Raw genomic sequence first — 16,113 nt, forward strand, 5'->3', positions numbered from 1 at the left:
CACCCCGGTGATGTCTCTACTTTGCACAATGTGGGTTTGTTTGTTTTTTTTAAATCTATTTTTCCCCTGTTTTTCTCTCTTGTACAATTGTACCGTCACTCTACTGAGCTGTCCTGGTCATTAGTCTGTCCCCTCTGGCGCTCAGGGGAACACTGTGCACCAGCACATACTTCCCACGTTGCATTTACATCTATTCACCTGACAGCTAGGAGTTTTACCAGGGGCGTGTAGCACAAAGGACCAATCAACCAAAAGAGGTGCTACTGCAGCAAGCAGGACACATCAAACCCTTACCTGGTTTCCCACACTGACAGCTGAGTCTGTGCAGATCCATGGGCACATGGCTACATGGAACCGAACCAGTGCTGGTAGGCAACACAATAGCTCGCAGCGCTACCTGGTCACCTTCTCTGTGAGCTAATTGATGTTGGAGGCTTTTCTCAATGAGAGCTTTGTTGACAATATAATCATTTGCAGCCTGATGCACCAACTGTTTGTAAGTTGTCCAATAAAAGTTTGATACTAACTCTGTGTATTCAATGAAGTATCAGTTTAACTACTCTGGCGTGAGATCCAAACCAACCTTAACATAATAACAGGAACTGACACTTGGAATTCTAGTGGCCAATGAGTAAACAGCACTGTTCTTAACACAGTGTTTATGACCCAATTGCTATGCAATTGCAAAGAGATCAAAAGCTAAGAAATCTACTTTTTACTCACCCCAAAACTCTCATTCAACCATTGCTTCATCCACAAGGTATAATTTGTCTTTCAAGTACGCACAGATGTCTCGATGGTTTGAAGTCGCCCGTCACTACAAATGCTCGTCATATATTTTAAGTTTAAGCTGATGGGGACAAACTACTAACAATAGCAAAGACGTACAAAACTTCTGTTTACAGACTCAAATAATTCGTTCAGTAAAACTGAGGTCTTCTTTATTCAGCTGTTATGTTCAATACTGCATAAGCACTTTGCCATGACTAAACAAAAAAGAGAACTCTCGAACCTGTGCTGGTTTGAACAAACAGGACAAGCTGATTCATTAATCTAAACTTAGTTGCTCTCTGATACAGTCGCACTGGACCAGAGGCTAAGTACTGCTTTAAGTGCTGGACCAAGTTTCAGATACTACATCATCACTTGTGATTTCATCTTTGAACAGGGTGTGTATTCTGCTGTTTCTGTCACAGGAACGTGTGACCATGTGTGTGAGAGCCTGCTCCTTGTCTGTTCCTTCTACCTGTCGGTACATGTAGTTCAACCCCTTCTTCCCGAGGTCTATGTATGGGCCTGTGTGGGTCTGCTCCCTGCATGTGGGATTATGTGTAGGCCTGAGTGGGTCTGCTCCTTCTGCCTGGGTTTATGTGTGGGCCTGCTCCATGTGCCTGCGTGTATGTGTGAGCCTCTCTTTTCGTTGTGTGACACCTGTCCACTAGAAAGCTGCACGGATGATTGGTAAACTGGTTGTAGGTTTGGGCTCTGTTTCCCTGATGTGAATCTTTTTAACGCAGGTGTGCAGATGAGAGCAGGCAAACGGGGAGGACACGACAAAGAGACTATGTGCAGAGTACCAACAGACCTGAGCACGGCGGCGGCAGGATGACTGGAAGAGCGCTCATTTGAGAGAGCAGAGTGGCGACCCCCAGCAGCTGTGGCTTAGTGGTGCATCGGTCTGTGCCTGACAACAGCAGGGAGCGGCAGACCAGAGAAGGGACATGGCTTGGAAGGTCTGTGGAAGGGTGAAGTGCACTCCTGCCGGCTAAGTACCTCTCGTTCGTGATTTAAGGATCTACACTCAAGATAGCCTGGATGGGAAAACAGCGACTGACTCCATGAACTCACATGCTTAGGTCAATTATTTTTTACTACTGTTGCGTTGTATTATTTCAACTTTATTGGCATCACAGATTTCTTGGTTTGTTGCATTTAAGTGTTTGGTTGATGTCTTTCATAGTTTTATTATAGTTAGGAGACTTAAAAACATGGAAAGATTACCATCATTTGTTTGTCAAAATGCTTGAGGGGATTAAGGCACTAGCAAAGGTGTGAAGATCCTGTATTTAACGTGGTGTCTCCCTGCGCCAAGGCCTCACTACTGTCTTCAATCCTTGACCAGGCAGGACGAAAGCATGCAAACAGAGGACTGGCTTGCCCCTCTTGGAGAAGGTAATTGAGTTGATTGTGATTTTTTTTTAAGGAAACAAGACTCCTGGCCTGGACTCTTTCAGTTGCTTTTAAATTGTTTTTAAAATAAATGTGATACTTTGCACATCCTCTGAATATGTGTGCTGTATTGGAGAGAAAGCTCCCAAAAGAACAGGGTTAAAAGTAAAGGCAATGATTACATCATTACCCTCGTTACATTTCATTATTGTAATATTTACCATATTCAAATAGTTGAAAGAATGGCTGTGGATGTGTTTTGCAGTGTGTGAACTACGTCAGGGAACCTCAGTCACAGCTCTTTGACTGAGGTTTAAAACCAAACAGCATGTATGAACAAATGCTATTTGACCTTTTAGCTCCAGCTGCATAGAGCGACAAAGAGGGCAGGGGGTTTACCACAGCGGTGAGCCTGCGACAGCCATATTACAGAGTGCGATGATGCCAGAGTATTAGGTAACCAGGAGGATTATTCAGATGAGAATGAGAGTCATTTGCATTGCAAATTAAACAGTATTTAAAGCAGACTAACATGCCCTTCAAATAACTTCTGCTGAAGAGAAATCCCAGTTCTCCTCCCTGTTAAAATAGTTATAAGGCTGCACATGAAAGAGTCAGCACTTCCACACTGAACATCACCATCACAGCAAATTATCTTTGGCTCTGCCTCTTCTCTCAGATACAGCAGACTGAGTCATGATCATTTCATGGACATGGATCATGGGATTTCAACGTGTGATTAATTCATTAAAATCTATCTGTGTTCCTCCCACAGGTTAAATAGCTTAAAGAATCAATAAGCCTCGAGACAAATCAAATGGTGTAGAAAGCGTATTGCAAAGTGGCACAATATTGCCATCTGTCAGTCCTGTGTCTTGGCATCGATGCAGGGGTTCTAAAAGTAAGGCTCAGCCCCTCCAAGGTGCCCTTGAGGGTCTCAGGTGGAATCGTCAACGAAATGAGGAATAGCTTAGTTTAACTTAACATGGATATAGAACTGTGTTCAGGGACAGGTAAACCAATGTTGGGAATCAAATTTTTAAAAAGTGAACGAAGGTAAGCGCAACACTGTCCTGTGAATAATCTCGATTAATCACAAATTTACACGATTACAGTATGTTGCATGACTAAGTGAGTCGGGCAGATGGTGGATGGCAGATCGGCGAACAAAGAATCTCTATTCTTGGCAAACTTAAAATGATCGTTAAATTCCCTCAAAAAGAGCAGTGAACTTACTTTTACTACTTTCTACTGTTGCCATCACTTGTTTCCTCTGCCAAGCTGATTTTAATTCTATCGGACTACAGCGTACCAGTATTTCACTGTGTTTTGGGGTGGATAAAAGAAGTAGAAACACATGCATGAAACCTGGTGAGAGGAATCGGGTTTTGTTTTTAACTTCAATTATAACATCTCAGCTTTGATATTTTCAAAATGACAATCTCTTCATTTGCTGAGCAAACAAGTGTCAGCATTGCCATTTGTTGGGCTTGCTCCTCTTTGTCATGTGGACAGCCGAATACAAGTGAGTGTAACGGGATTGACCAGTGACTTTGTTTACTTTGAGACGGTTTCTGAACTTTCAGCTCTGCTGTGTTTTCTGGACTGATTTTGAAATGTCCAACAACTTCGCAGCCGAAGCGCCAACAAACTGTCACTGTTAGCTGTCACTCAGAGACACTTGGTTGACCCTCTGTATAATGTGGCAGTATGGGGATGTGGGAGAGTGTGAAGTGTGCTCCTCATGCCCTTTGGTAAACATCCGCACTTCAATATACGATATGCAATTAAGTCAAATTAATTTGCTTAATTTTCCAGATCAACTGCAAACATGTTCACAGCACAAGTTGTTATTTCAGCCTGCTTCCAACACACACCATGTCAGAGAACTACAGCCTATAATTACACAAAACTCATGAATCCTAATCGAGGTACTGTATAACTTAATCATGATATTATTTAGAAGTGGCATCATCCAGCTCTTTCTCACTGGAACTTTAGTTACTGTATCGGGCTACAAATGCTTGCTAAGCCATTCTACAAGTAATGTTTCTGATTTGCGACATCAAATAGCTTGATGCTGCCTGGATTCTGTTTTAATCTACAAAAATGGGCCATTCTACCAAACTGCTGCAAGCTGTCTGCTGTCACAGATGCAGCAAGATGCACCAGGATTAATGTGAAAGATGCAGCTCCATTGATTCAGGTACCCAATACCTCGAAAAAGTTGGAGGTGAATCACTGAAAAAAATCAATGCAGAACTGAGTGTATGGATACATCTGATATGTTTTATTTTTGGCATCAATGAACTGCTGTTGTTCTATTTTCCCTCCCCCTGCATTGCTGTCTCTGTCTTGTCTGTGAGTGACATGACACCCATCCCCCCCGCTCCCTCCTGGCTTTCTTCATTTCCTCAAAGACTGTCAAATGTTCATAAAAGCAGAGAGTGGAATAAGTTGGTTTTATGAGAAAGATGGAATACATTGCTGCAAAACGTTTATGCAAAATGTATTCCAAAAAAAAAAGACAAAAAGCTGCAGCATGGAGACAGAGAGAGCAACACTTCCAGCATTCACTATGTTCATCCATGCCACAGCACTCTTCATAGGAAACACAGTATCAAATTATGGAATGTTCATTATACACCGTTCAAAAGAATGACTTTCTTATCCTGTATATAGAATACATATATGGGGAAGTTTCCACCCACCAAATTTTGCAAATTTCTGAATTTCATTTGTTTTTTTTTTATTTATTATCTCAAAGTCCTCTGACTGAATTACAATCAGTTTCAAGTCTGACCTCTACACACATCACCAGAACACTGGTTTAGGTTCTTGTGGCAGTGACACAACCAAATAAAAGGAAAATGAAAAAGCTCATTCATCAAGTTTCCTGACCTGCCAGGAATACTCCATCATTCTTTTGGTTCGACCTGTCACATCCTTGATGAATTCTCCCCTTCGTGCAACAGTGACATGGGACATAACAGTTTTTGCAAGACCTTTTTTTTTTTTTTGTGGGCAACCTAAAATGATAGGCACAGGACATGAACACAGTCAAAGGTGCGTGTTTTGATCAGTTCCTTATTTGGGAAAAAAAAAATTAAATCACGCAGGCAACATTTTCAGCAAAACTCTCGTGGTAAATAAACAGGTTTTAAAAAGTGTCAGAAGACGGGTTTGCTGCTATAGCACCTCCACAATTTTGCCTTCAAAGTCTGGCAGGTAAATCATGCACATAAATTACTCAGCTTACAAATTAGAAATGTGTGCCCTCAAATGAAGTTTGCTACTGGTGTAGTCCTTCAAATGCTGTGTGCATGTGCTAAACAGGCCGAAGAAAACCCACAACTGTAACATCTGGCGCACAGAACAATTGAAAACAATGGAATATGGCAACATAAGATGCAGAAACTTACAGTCCCCCCCCCCCCCCCACCCTCCCCGTTGTCATCAGTGACAGCTTCTTATCTTGCTAATGAAGCATAGCAAACACCCTGATGCAATTTTTACATAAGGTTCACGCATAGAAATCAGTATGCCGGTTAAGTTCAATCTTCCACTGAACAAGATATCTTTCATTCATTATTGATGTTGTGTGAGAGGAGCTTTCCCCTGAAGGCACACTAGGATTCCCAGAGCTAGACTCAGCATCAAAGGCTTCTCTATAATCTAGTCTTCTCTTTTTCTCACCCCTCCGCTCCCTGACTCTCCACATTACACGCTCCATCTTACTCATTTACTGCATTGCTTCACCATACGTGTTTAATTATGCTATCACTTGTAGTAGATAATATGATAGTGGCACGAACAGTGCAACAGTGTGATATCCTTATTAGAAGCAAAATTTCTGTGTACAAGATTGATTGTCTACAGTTAGATTATACTGTTTAGCCTCCTTTGTCTCATAACTAATGCTGCTCACATGATATTGTTCCAATCCAACTCCTCCTGTACCAGGAAATCATCTGTAATGTAAAGCCATAGTTGAAGATTTATGCGCTTATACAGGGGGTATCAATGAATATTCTAATTTTGAACAGGAAATCAAATTGTTGGGAAAAATGCAAATTTGATTGTGAAAGTAAATATTTGCATGTGAGCCTGAGCCTGCTGCACTCACTTCCCGCATGACGGACAGGAGTCACACATCACTTGCGAAGCTGATGACTGAATGTAGCTCAAGAGACGAAGACTTCACAACTGCAGGTAACAAACTCGTCGGCAGCCAACCCAGACAGAGAGAGACTTTTGGAAAGACTTTGTTTGATTTGAAATACTTTCAGATTCTGGACGGAAGACTGGGTTTGCAGCATTAGATGCAGTAAACGGTATTTACAAAGTATTTCCATGAGACAGCGCTTTGTCAGTTCTCATTCAGAACACAATGCAGTCCTTAAATTAAGTTTTACTGTGTATCTGATCTGGTTTAATATACTAAATTGTTACTGTGTAGGAATACACTGGGTGGGTTAATATACTTTTGAAAATACGCTATATTCTTTTGTCCTCTTGTGTACTGTGACATCAATATCACGTTTATTGACAAAATACTCAAAAATAGATATTCAAATATGTTTTATCGTATGTGGTTTTTTTTTTGTTCAGGAATATTCTAACAATTTTTTTCAAAGATTTGACAGCCTTTTCTTGCACTTGTAAGGAAGTAAAATTTGTTTATATCGCACCTTTTGCAGATGCAAATTCACAAAGTGCTTTACATCAATAAATAAAAGCACAAAATGAGAGAACAATAAAAACATGATCATAATATAACTGTTGGCACTAGTCTGGTAGACAAGAGCAGCAACAGTCAGTTCTGAGGCAGAGTGCTATGATTAACATGGGGAAGCTGTTTAGAGCCTGTCTAACCCAAAAGCCTGTCTGAACAAGAACATTTTAAGCTGCTTCATAACAAGATCACAGGATTCCAAAGACCTCACAGGTGAATTGAGAGCTTTTTAGTGTTTTGATGCGACTGCCTGAACGTTTTAAAACCTCTAGTTTTGAAACGGGTGCGAAGGGCAGACAGCAGATTTTTGTCATGAGACCTAAGATTGATTCGCTGAATATGGAAGGGGGAGGTCTGTGATATATGGAGGCGATTGACCGTGTAAGGCCCTAAAAGTTAGCACAAGTATTTTCAGTTGAATACGGTAGTTGATTGGGAGCCACTGAAGGGAGGATAAAACAGGTCTGATGCATGATCTCTTGTTATGTCTTTAAAATCTGGCAAAATGCATTTTGGACATGAACTGAAGTTTGATTGACAGGTTGACAGAGTGTTGCAGTAACTCATATGGGAAGAAATGAAAGAAGAAATTATCAGTTCCATCTCAACCTTAGTAACAACAGATTGTAACTTGCGATGTTCCTCTACTGGAAATAACATGAACAGAAAAGCTGGCTTACATGATTTTCAAGAAATAGAGACTGCTCTAGGAAGACACCTAAGTCATGAAGTTTGCGCTGTACATGACCACTTACAAATCCTAAACTCTGCCTCATGGCAGGAACCATACTTTCTGGAGCAATAATAATCATAATAATACATTTTCTTTGTAGCTGCCTTTCAGGACACTCACGGCCACCATTCAGAAATCATAAAAACAATATAAAATACCCCAAAATAATGAAAGGTGAAAAAATTAACTACAAAAAAATGAGCTCCTGTCAGCTAGAGGGTTTTCATTCATCAAAAACCAAATTGAATCCAGATATTCAAGTAAAATGGTCCATCAATCATGTTCACTAAAAGAACAATACCAGATTGGATGTCATCAGCGTAAAAACAATTTAAAAACAATAAGGGATGCCACTGTACCTGCTGATAATTTGGCCAAGGGGAAGCATAGATAAGGAAACTAGCACAGGACCCAGCACAGAGCCTTGTGGAATACAACACATGGAAGGGGCTGAGTCTGAAATGATCTGCCCCACAGCAACAAAAAAACTCCTTTCAGCACGGTAGAAGGAGAACCAATCTAAGCCCTACCAAAAATACCCACCAACTGTTATTTCTTCTATTAAGAAGATGATCCAATTCTGAGGTCAAGTAAAACTAATACTGAGTATTTCCATCATCTGCAGCCATAATGATATCATTAGTAACTTTAAGAAAAGCGGTTTCAGTTGAATGAAGTTTACAGAAGCCAGACTGCAAGTCACACAGACAATATGTAAAGAAAGGTTTCTCTACCACTTTGAGATAAAGGATACTTTGGCTGTAGGCCTGTATTGGGAGGGTGGGATCAAGATTGGGTTTCTTCAGCAAAGGCTCAACTTCAGCACGTTAAAAAATTTAACTAAATAATAAGGCAATTTTGGTGGCGTTAAGTTCAAAAGAGGGAAGGGTCTCAGTGCTATCTGACCAGCAGTGAAAGTAAGTTCTAAAAATCTGCAAGTCCTCCACCATGGCCAGACAGCCTTGGTTTGCTGACAGAACTGCAGTCTACAGGATAGAGTTCATTTAGGGATGGAAATTCCTGGATCCTCTTCCATGTTTCAGTGTGAGAGAGAAAATCCAATTTCTCACTAATAAATAATTCTTTGAGAGTAAAAGACTTGTTGGCAATGGAGTGAGTGTTGAACAGAGCCACCCTCACAGGGTACTCAATAGGAGCTGCTCCTGCAGAGGAAAAAGACAGCGGGAGCAGGTGACAGGTGTTTAACCCCCATCATTACCTACCTCGGTTCACTTGACCACTTCTGTTGGTTATGACAGGAATGGGATAGAAGCATTTTTTGTCATCTTGATGTTCCATACATGAGAGGTTGGCAGCATGTACATGGAGTGGGGCTGCAGGAGCTGGCAGAATAGAAACGGAAAACCAGAGAAAATCTCATGAATTTCATGTGAATTATTTAAGCTGTGAGGAAAGCTGGTGGTGCAAACCAATGGTGAGAAAGGGAGTGGCATCAGGGGCCACGGGGGGGAGCAGGTATGAGAAATTGGGCTATGATCTGCCAGAATAGGCGGAGAAGGAGACTCGTGTTTTGTATACTGTCAGTCACATGGGACAGGTTGCGCAGCATGAGAATGTTATCTGTCAGTAACAAGCTACCTAGTCTGCTAGGAGTGTTTTCATAGACCGTATAAAAAGATTAAAATTATCAATAAAGCCAAAGTTGTTAACAATGCAGGTGGAGCAGAGCCAAGCGTTTAAACCGAGGAATCTGCTGAAGCTCCCTGAACCATGGGACAAAGTTGGTAGGGTAACACTGATACAGATTAACCACAGTTTTTGTAAGACTTGAAAGTTTAATGAAGCTCTCTTGTGTCCACTCTGATTGCTGATGAGCTGTGTCATTGCAGCCCACATGGACTACCATCCTGCTTAAGGAGGATGGGAGAGAGTACAACAGTCCAGGAAGCTTGACCAAGGTGTGGTTCCAGAAAAACAGTTTGTGACGGCATAAACAAAAGCAAAAGAAAAAAACAGTCAATGGTATTAATGGTAATACCCTGCAGGGTATTTCAAGCACTGTGAGCAAGGAACCACAGAGGTTCCCTCAGTCGGCAGGGAGGGATGCACAGCGTCTACACATTCCAGCAACCACTGGGAGCAGTGTCAAGGACTGTTGAAGTGGTTGGAAAAGCTGAGAGTAGGCAAGGTGGTAACATGTGAGGCTGTTCTTCCACCATGAACTAACTCAGGACAGCTGCTGGCTGGATGTTGAACTGTGGACTCTGAGCCACAGGTTCAGGGGTAAGCAGGTACATTCCCAAACCTCAGCTTTGGCCTAGATCCTTGCAGGAGCCAGGGGTCCTCTGTAAGGCATTGAGGAGCCGGGACAAAGGACACCAACTGGGCCGGGGCTGAGGCGACATCAGTGGTGATAACAGCAACAGGGAGCTGGTACTGATGAGTCAGATAGAGTGCTATGGGCAAGTGCAATTTTTTCTATAGCTAGTATACATTTTTTTTAAATAATTATTTTCTCACAAAATTTTGAGCAAACTTTACTTTTCATTTTCCCCCAGTGTATTGAAGGAATGATGGGCCACGCAGCCTGACTTGCCCTCTGATGGGCCAAGCACCTTTTTATTTTTATTTCATGCCGTATATACGGTATATATATATATATATATATATATATATATATATATATATATATATATATATATATATCTATTCTGAAAGCTCAACAGCATCATTGTTGGTCAACACGCATGCACAGCAGGTCTGAGATCAGATTTCTTTTTCAACACCTGGAAGCAATGCCTAAAACCACTCCCAACTATCACACCACAATATTACATTACAGCTTGTCACACATGGACATGTCAAAGAGGAAAAGGCCAAAAAAAAAAAATTACATACTTTCTTACGGTTGGAGAAACACTGAGGGGGAATGTGAGCCTTCTTGCTGTGAGGTGACAGTGCTAACCACTGCACCACCGTGCTGCACCACCGTGCTGCACCACCGTGCTGCACCACCGTGCTGCACCACCGTGCTGCACCACCGTGCTGCACCACCGTGCTGCACCACCGTGCTGCACCACCGTGCTGCACCACCGTGCTGCACCACCGTGCTGCACCACCGTGTTGCCTCTCTCTCTCCTATGTATGTATATACATATACATATATATATATGTATATATACATATATATATACATATATATACACATATATATGTATATATATGTATGTATATATATATACTGTATATATACATATACATATATACATATATATGTATGTATATATATACATATATATATATGTATATATATGTATATATATACATATATATACATATATATATGCAGGGGAGTCAAGGACCAACCCCTTCCATGGAGCACAGTTAGCCTCCACAAGTACAAGTCGTGCAACGGTGTAAATATGGACGGTGTGATCACTTTTCATTTCCAGGGTTTGGGGAATTTCAAGAGGTTCAACCCACTGATGCAACTGCGAAGGATGTGCAGGCCAGACGAAAAACTCTGGGGCCTAACGAGTGGTTTCAGGTTAACCACATAGAATGTATAACAGGTTCAAATGGATGGGTTTCAGAAGGGAAAAAAGCAGCCCTCTGTCTTTCAAGAACATGTTTTGCTTCATCAAGAAAACCATTGAAATATTTGTTTGATTAAGCCTCATCCCACACCTTTGGGCGAGGCCAATCACAGTAGCAGGATCAGCATCCAAGAGAGCACTCAGCCCGTCCTCTTACAGGCTCTCGTTCACCGTCCCTAGTTTTAACTACAAAAAGTAATGCAGGATAATTCATAATCAATAATGAGCCTGAGGGAACGAGACATTGTGCTGTAATGGGCTTTAGTTCTGGTGACAAAACTGTGTGGTTTCAGTAAAAATCCACACCATTTCAGCCAATGCAAAGCTCCTGAAAAAATAAATAAAAAAATAAATAAATATTGTTGGTATCAGGCTGGTCTTCATGTTGTGGTTTGGACTGTTATTTCTGCAGATAAGCTGGATCAGCTCAGATAGCAGGTTGGTGGGTTTTAAATAGCCCACAGACATTAGCTTATCAAGACATTGATCACACTACAATATTGTGTACCACTACAAAATTTAAATTAGTCTTAAGGTGTCAAACACCTGAGAAACAGTTGCTGTGCCACGGAGAAGGCAAACCCATACCTGTCATGAATTTTATTTTCGACACAAATTACAAATAGATGAGCCACTGAGCACGATGCTGGTTGCTCGGTGATGATAGTTGTAGCAATGGTCAGCAGTCAGGTGTTGTCTGTAGTTCTCACAGGCTGCTGATCAATCAAAATACATAAGTGCGATGTTATGTGCAGTGCTGATGGCCACAGAACTGAAGCAGCTTTTTATAGCAGGGCTAAAGTCCCGTCCGGTTTCAGCAGCTGGGCTATCAGCGATGAGGCCTCTAGTAAACAACACGCACCTTGTGTGAATATGGAGATTTTTCTGTATCTTTATCATGCAATCAAACAAATTAATTCTGGGGGGTAAGACTTTCAACAGTGCAATCAAAAAATTGATTTGAGAGCAAAACTTTCAAACTGCAATCACAAGATGGATTCCTAATCAAAAATTGCCATTCTCCACTCTGTTTTTTTTAATTGAAAGTAGAATCAGCCTGTGATTATCTCAAAGCTTTGCTTTCAAATAATAGGCTTTTTGTTTCCAAATTTAAAAAAAAAAATTGCTTGCAGTGTAACATATTTTGTTTGCCATTTAAAAAGGTTTTGACAGCACGGTGGTGCAGTGGTCAGCACTGTGGCCTCACAGCAAGAAGGTTCCAGGTTCCAGTCCCGGCTCCAGCACAGGATCTTTCTGTGTGGAGTCTCCATGTTCTCCCTGTTCCTGTGTGGGTTCTCTCTGGTACTCCAGCTTCCTCCCACAGTCCAAAGACATCAAGAGGGGATGAGGCTGATTGATACTCTAAATTGACTGTAGGTGTGGCTGTGAGTGTGAATGGTTGTTTGTCTCTATGTGTTGGCCCTGTGATGGACTGGTGACCTGTCCAGGGTGAACCGAAAGCTGCAGGGATAGGCTGCAGCCCCCCCCCCCCCCCCCCGCGACCCTCAACAGGATAAGCGGACAAAAATGGATGGATTCAAAAGGTTTTCCTCCTCATTCATCGGAGGTATTTTTTTTCCTGTCTTAATTCTGTAGACAAAGTTTAAAAAAAAAACAGGTTTGAGAGCAAAACCTTCCAGGTGACTGATCATATGCTGCCAGTTTATTGAGATCTGCTCCAGATTAAAGCCGTAAGAAGAACTTGAGCAAAGATTGCTTTGTCATACTTTTGAAATTTCCCAAAAAAAAATCCATTCCCTTTTTTCCACCTCCACCAACTGCACTACTTCCAATAAATTCTAACAACGCTCCCGCACTAATCACCACTTTGGAAAGTCTCAGCAGAATATTTACATTAAAACTGAATAAAAATGATTTCAGTGCATACCCTGAGAAAACATAACGAGTGGCCAAATGAAGGCGAGAGGGAGACCTAGAACCTCCACAACACGGTGTACCCTTGGAGATTATTACAGCACTACTGCCCTGGGTTTTCAATTTTCTTTTGTTCGTTTCTAATTTCGATTCATTATTTAAATGTCGTTCATAAACGACCATAGGCATGGATATTAAAAGGTGCTACAAGTATTAACAAATGTATACACTGTGGCATACATGTTGTAAATAATGTTGGAAAAAAATGTGCTGTATTCTACAATTAAAAACACTGATTGATCCCAAAAATCCTTTCAACCTAAAAAATAAAATGTCACCATGTATGTAGCTCCATGCAGCTGTCACTGTTTGTAGTGTTATGAGTGACAATAGCATGTGATGTTCGGGAATGTTTATGAGGACCTCAGGTGATTTGAGCGAGTTTTGTATGATCCGTTTGATTTCAGGACTGTCTGATGGTTGGCAGCAATTGGAGAAAAAATAATATTTTTTGATACACACAACAAGTAGAAGGTCAGGCTTTTGAGGCCCCTCATACCCTGGCTGAAAAATAAAAGCGCGACCCTGACATGCACACCACTCATCGTCATGTATTCCTCACTTGACTCCTCTGTGCTTTGACAGTGCAGTGAGGAAAATTCATCTCCGTCATGACGCTGAGGCACCAAATATGTTTTTAGGGAAAAAAAAAAAGCATTTCATCTCCTGACAACCTAAATGGGATGAGACAAAGAAGCAACAGCGATGTCTTTGAAAACTCCATGGAGCACCGCTGCCCTTCAGAATGTCACACAGCCCCGTGATAGATCTCCTCTCATCCCTGAGAGCATTTTGCCACCTGCTGACTGTTAGTGGTAATCACAAGACACGTGCGTGATCCACGATTTAAAATCACATTTGTAAAACACATGACAAATGGAAGAAGCGCTTCTTTATTGCACGCTGGGGGAAAATACTTGAGGAAAAAAAAGAAGAAAAAAAAAGAAACAAGAGACCACTGAACAAAATAAACTGTGAGAACATGGAAATGTATGGAATAATTAAAACGCTTTGATATAGGCACAAGTATGCACATGAAAGAGCTGGAGCAACACATAGCTGATGGAATTAAGCATGTTATTAATGTAGGCTTACTTCAGGCTATTGCATCTCGAGGTTCATCCTTTGATATCTTCCACAGTCATTAATATTGCATAGTGTAGCTGAAGTCTTAATCACCAGATCCACCAGTGTATCAAGTGCTATTTTTTTCATCAGGAGTACAGATTTCTCACAGAAATAAGTTGCACACAATATCAAACAGCGATCATTTAAGCACACACTGCCATTGACTTTGAAATTCCTACTGACAGCATGTCATCCTGTCATTGCGTCGTTTCCCCTAATGGCATTTCACGGAGGACAATGCTGTGGTGTGCATACAAGTGGGTTAATTAAAAGATTCATAAGTCAATCAGAGAACATTAACATACTGGAGAGGCATTTCAATGCACAGAGTTCAGTGCAAGGAAACATCAAAGGCTTTAAACTGCAGACATGAAAGGCATGGGAAATGAGCTTTCACAAGAGAAGCACTGCAACTGAAGCCCGAGGAGACGAGCTGACTCTCAGGTAGCTCTGTAAGGAGGAGATGATGGCGATGATGAAGAGGCCCTCATCCCCCAACAATGGTTTGTGTTTTTTTTAATCATCCTCACTGCTGATGGATGAATTTCCATTATTAAACACATGTGGTGTTGCCCACGCTGCTGGAATGAATGAATTACTGGAAGCAACCTATTCATCTCTCTCTAACAACTGTCACTTCTTATTAAAAAACATACATTTTAGTCACAATGCATTTCTGACAAATGGGGAGGTTTATATGCAGGCAGGAAGGTGGCTTATCTCAGTACAAAATGATGTATGCAGTGACCTTTCGCATGACAAAGACAGGAGTAGACAGTTGTCCCAGCAGCACTTTGTTGGGTGGACTCTTTCACAACTGCAGTGGTCAGTTGTGGGTTTCAACAGGTAAGTGCCATCATATCACCACTGACATCATCTTCCTCCTCCTCACCATCCAAATTGGCTTCTCCAAACCTTCAGCACTGACGGTCGCCAGCAGGAGCAGAACCAGCACCGCCCAAATCAACAACTCGAAGAACAAGGAGACTTGAACTAACTGCACGTTTGTGGTCCCATAATCCAAAGCGCCGCCGCAGGTTCCAGACACAGCACAACAACCCCGGCGTCAGGTGCCTGGATGAGAGCCGCCACGCGTCATTCCCTGACCCACTTCACCGACCACGACTCAGCTGTGACGAGCAGCAGCATGTCCCCCAACTTTTGGAATGCATTGCATTTCACACAAATTAGACATACTCACTCGCCATGAGGAGTAACCCGCAGCAGGAGGGACAAAAACATATTTGGTTCATTCAGTCTGAACTTACCCGCATCCCGCAGCTGCGCTTCTGATCTTTATTTGGTATCCTTTTTTCTAGTTGGTGCTTCGCGCCCTCCGCGGCTTCACCTTTGCCTGAAAGCAGCCGAGCAGCGTGGAGAGCAGCCGGTATTTCCTCCTGGGGAGATGAGGTGAAGTCCTTTTGGCACCGGATCCTCGACCTGACGGCGCGCAGCCGCTCCTCAGACTGAGTGCTTAATTATTTCTAACGGGCGCGCTACCGCAACATGGCAGTGCGGGGTCTAACCCAGCGTGGTGGGAGCGCTCGATAAACTGACACCGTTAACCACATGACATGAGCATTTAGGTGGCGCTTGCACACACACACACACACACACACACACACACACACACACACACACACACACACTTCTTTCATGGAACAATATTCTCCTGCAAAGGTAGACGTTTACTGAAGAAAGCTATGAAAAACTGTCTAAGTGATATTTATTTTTTATTTTAATTGTTGGTATAGTGTTGCAAAAGTCAGTCCGTCATGTCAATTAAATCCCAACTTTTGCCACATTCCTCTCCATATCTTAAATAAAAGTCAATCAGTGCAAAGCTATCTTGGTTG

The 16,113-nt window shown here is 41.8% G+C and overlaps 1 protein-coding gene across 2 annotated transcripts in view; it reads right to left on the minus strand.

Annotated features, from left to right (window-relative positions):
• Window positions 1-15,813, minus strand: part of LOC147241007 (retinoic acid receptor beta-like) — a 228,939-nt gene extending 213,126 nt beyond the window's left edge. The window contains exons 1-2 of one of the 2 annotated variants that reach the window (XM_086192550.1): window positions 15,526-15,813; window positions 8,861-8,980 (exon numbers count right to left, since the gene is read on the minus strand). The gene's annotated coding sequence lies outside the window, so the exon portion shown is untranslated. The remainder of the gene's footprint in view (window positions 1-8,860; window positions 8,981-15,525) is intronic. The other variant, XM_086192551.1, reaches the window with a different exon arrangement.
• Window positions 15,814-16,113: the final 300 nt, after the last annotated feature.

This window comes from Aulostomus chinensis, chromosome 22, assembly GCF_037954235.1.
Source record: "Aulostomus chinensis isolate RoL2024-O1b breed Wild chromosome 22, RoL_Achi_v1.0, whole genome shotgun sequence".
In the NCBI taxonomy this organism is placed as follows: domain Eukaryota; kingdom Metazoa; phylum Chordata; class Actinopteri; order Syngnathiformes; family Aulostomidae; genus Aulostomus; species Aulostomus chinensis.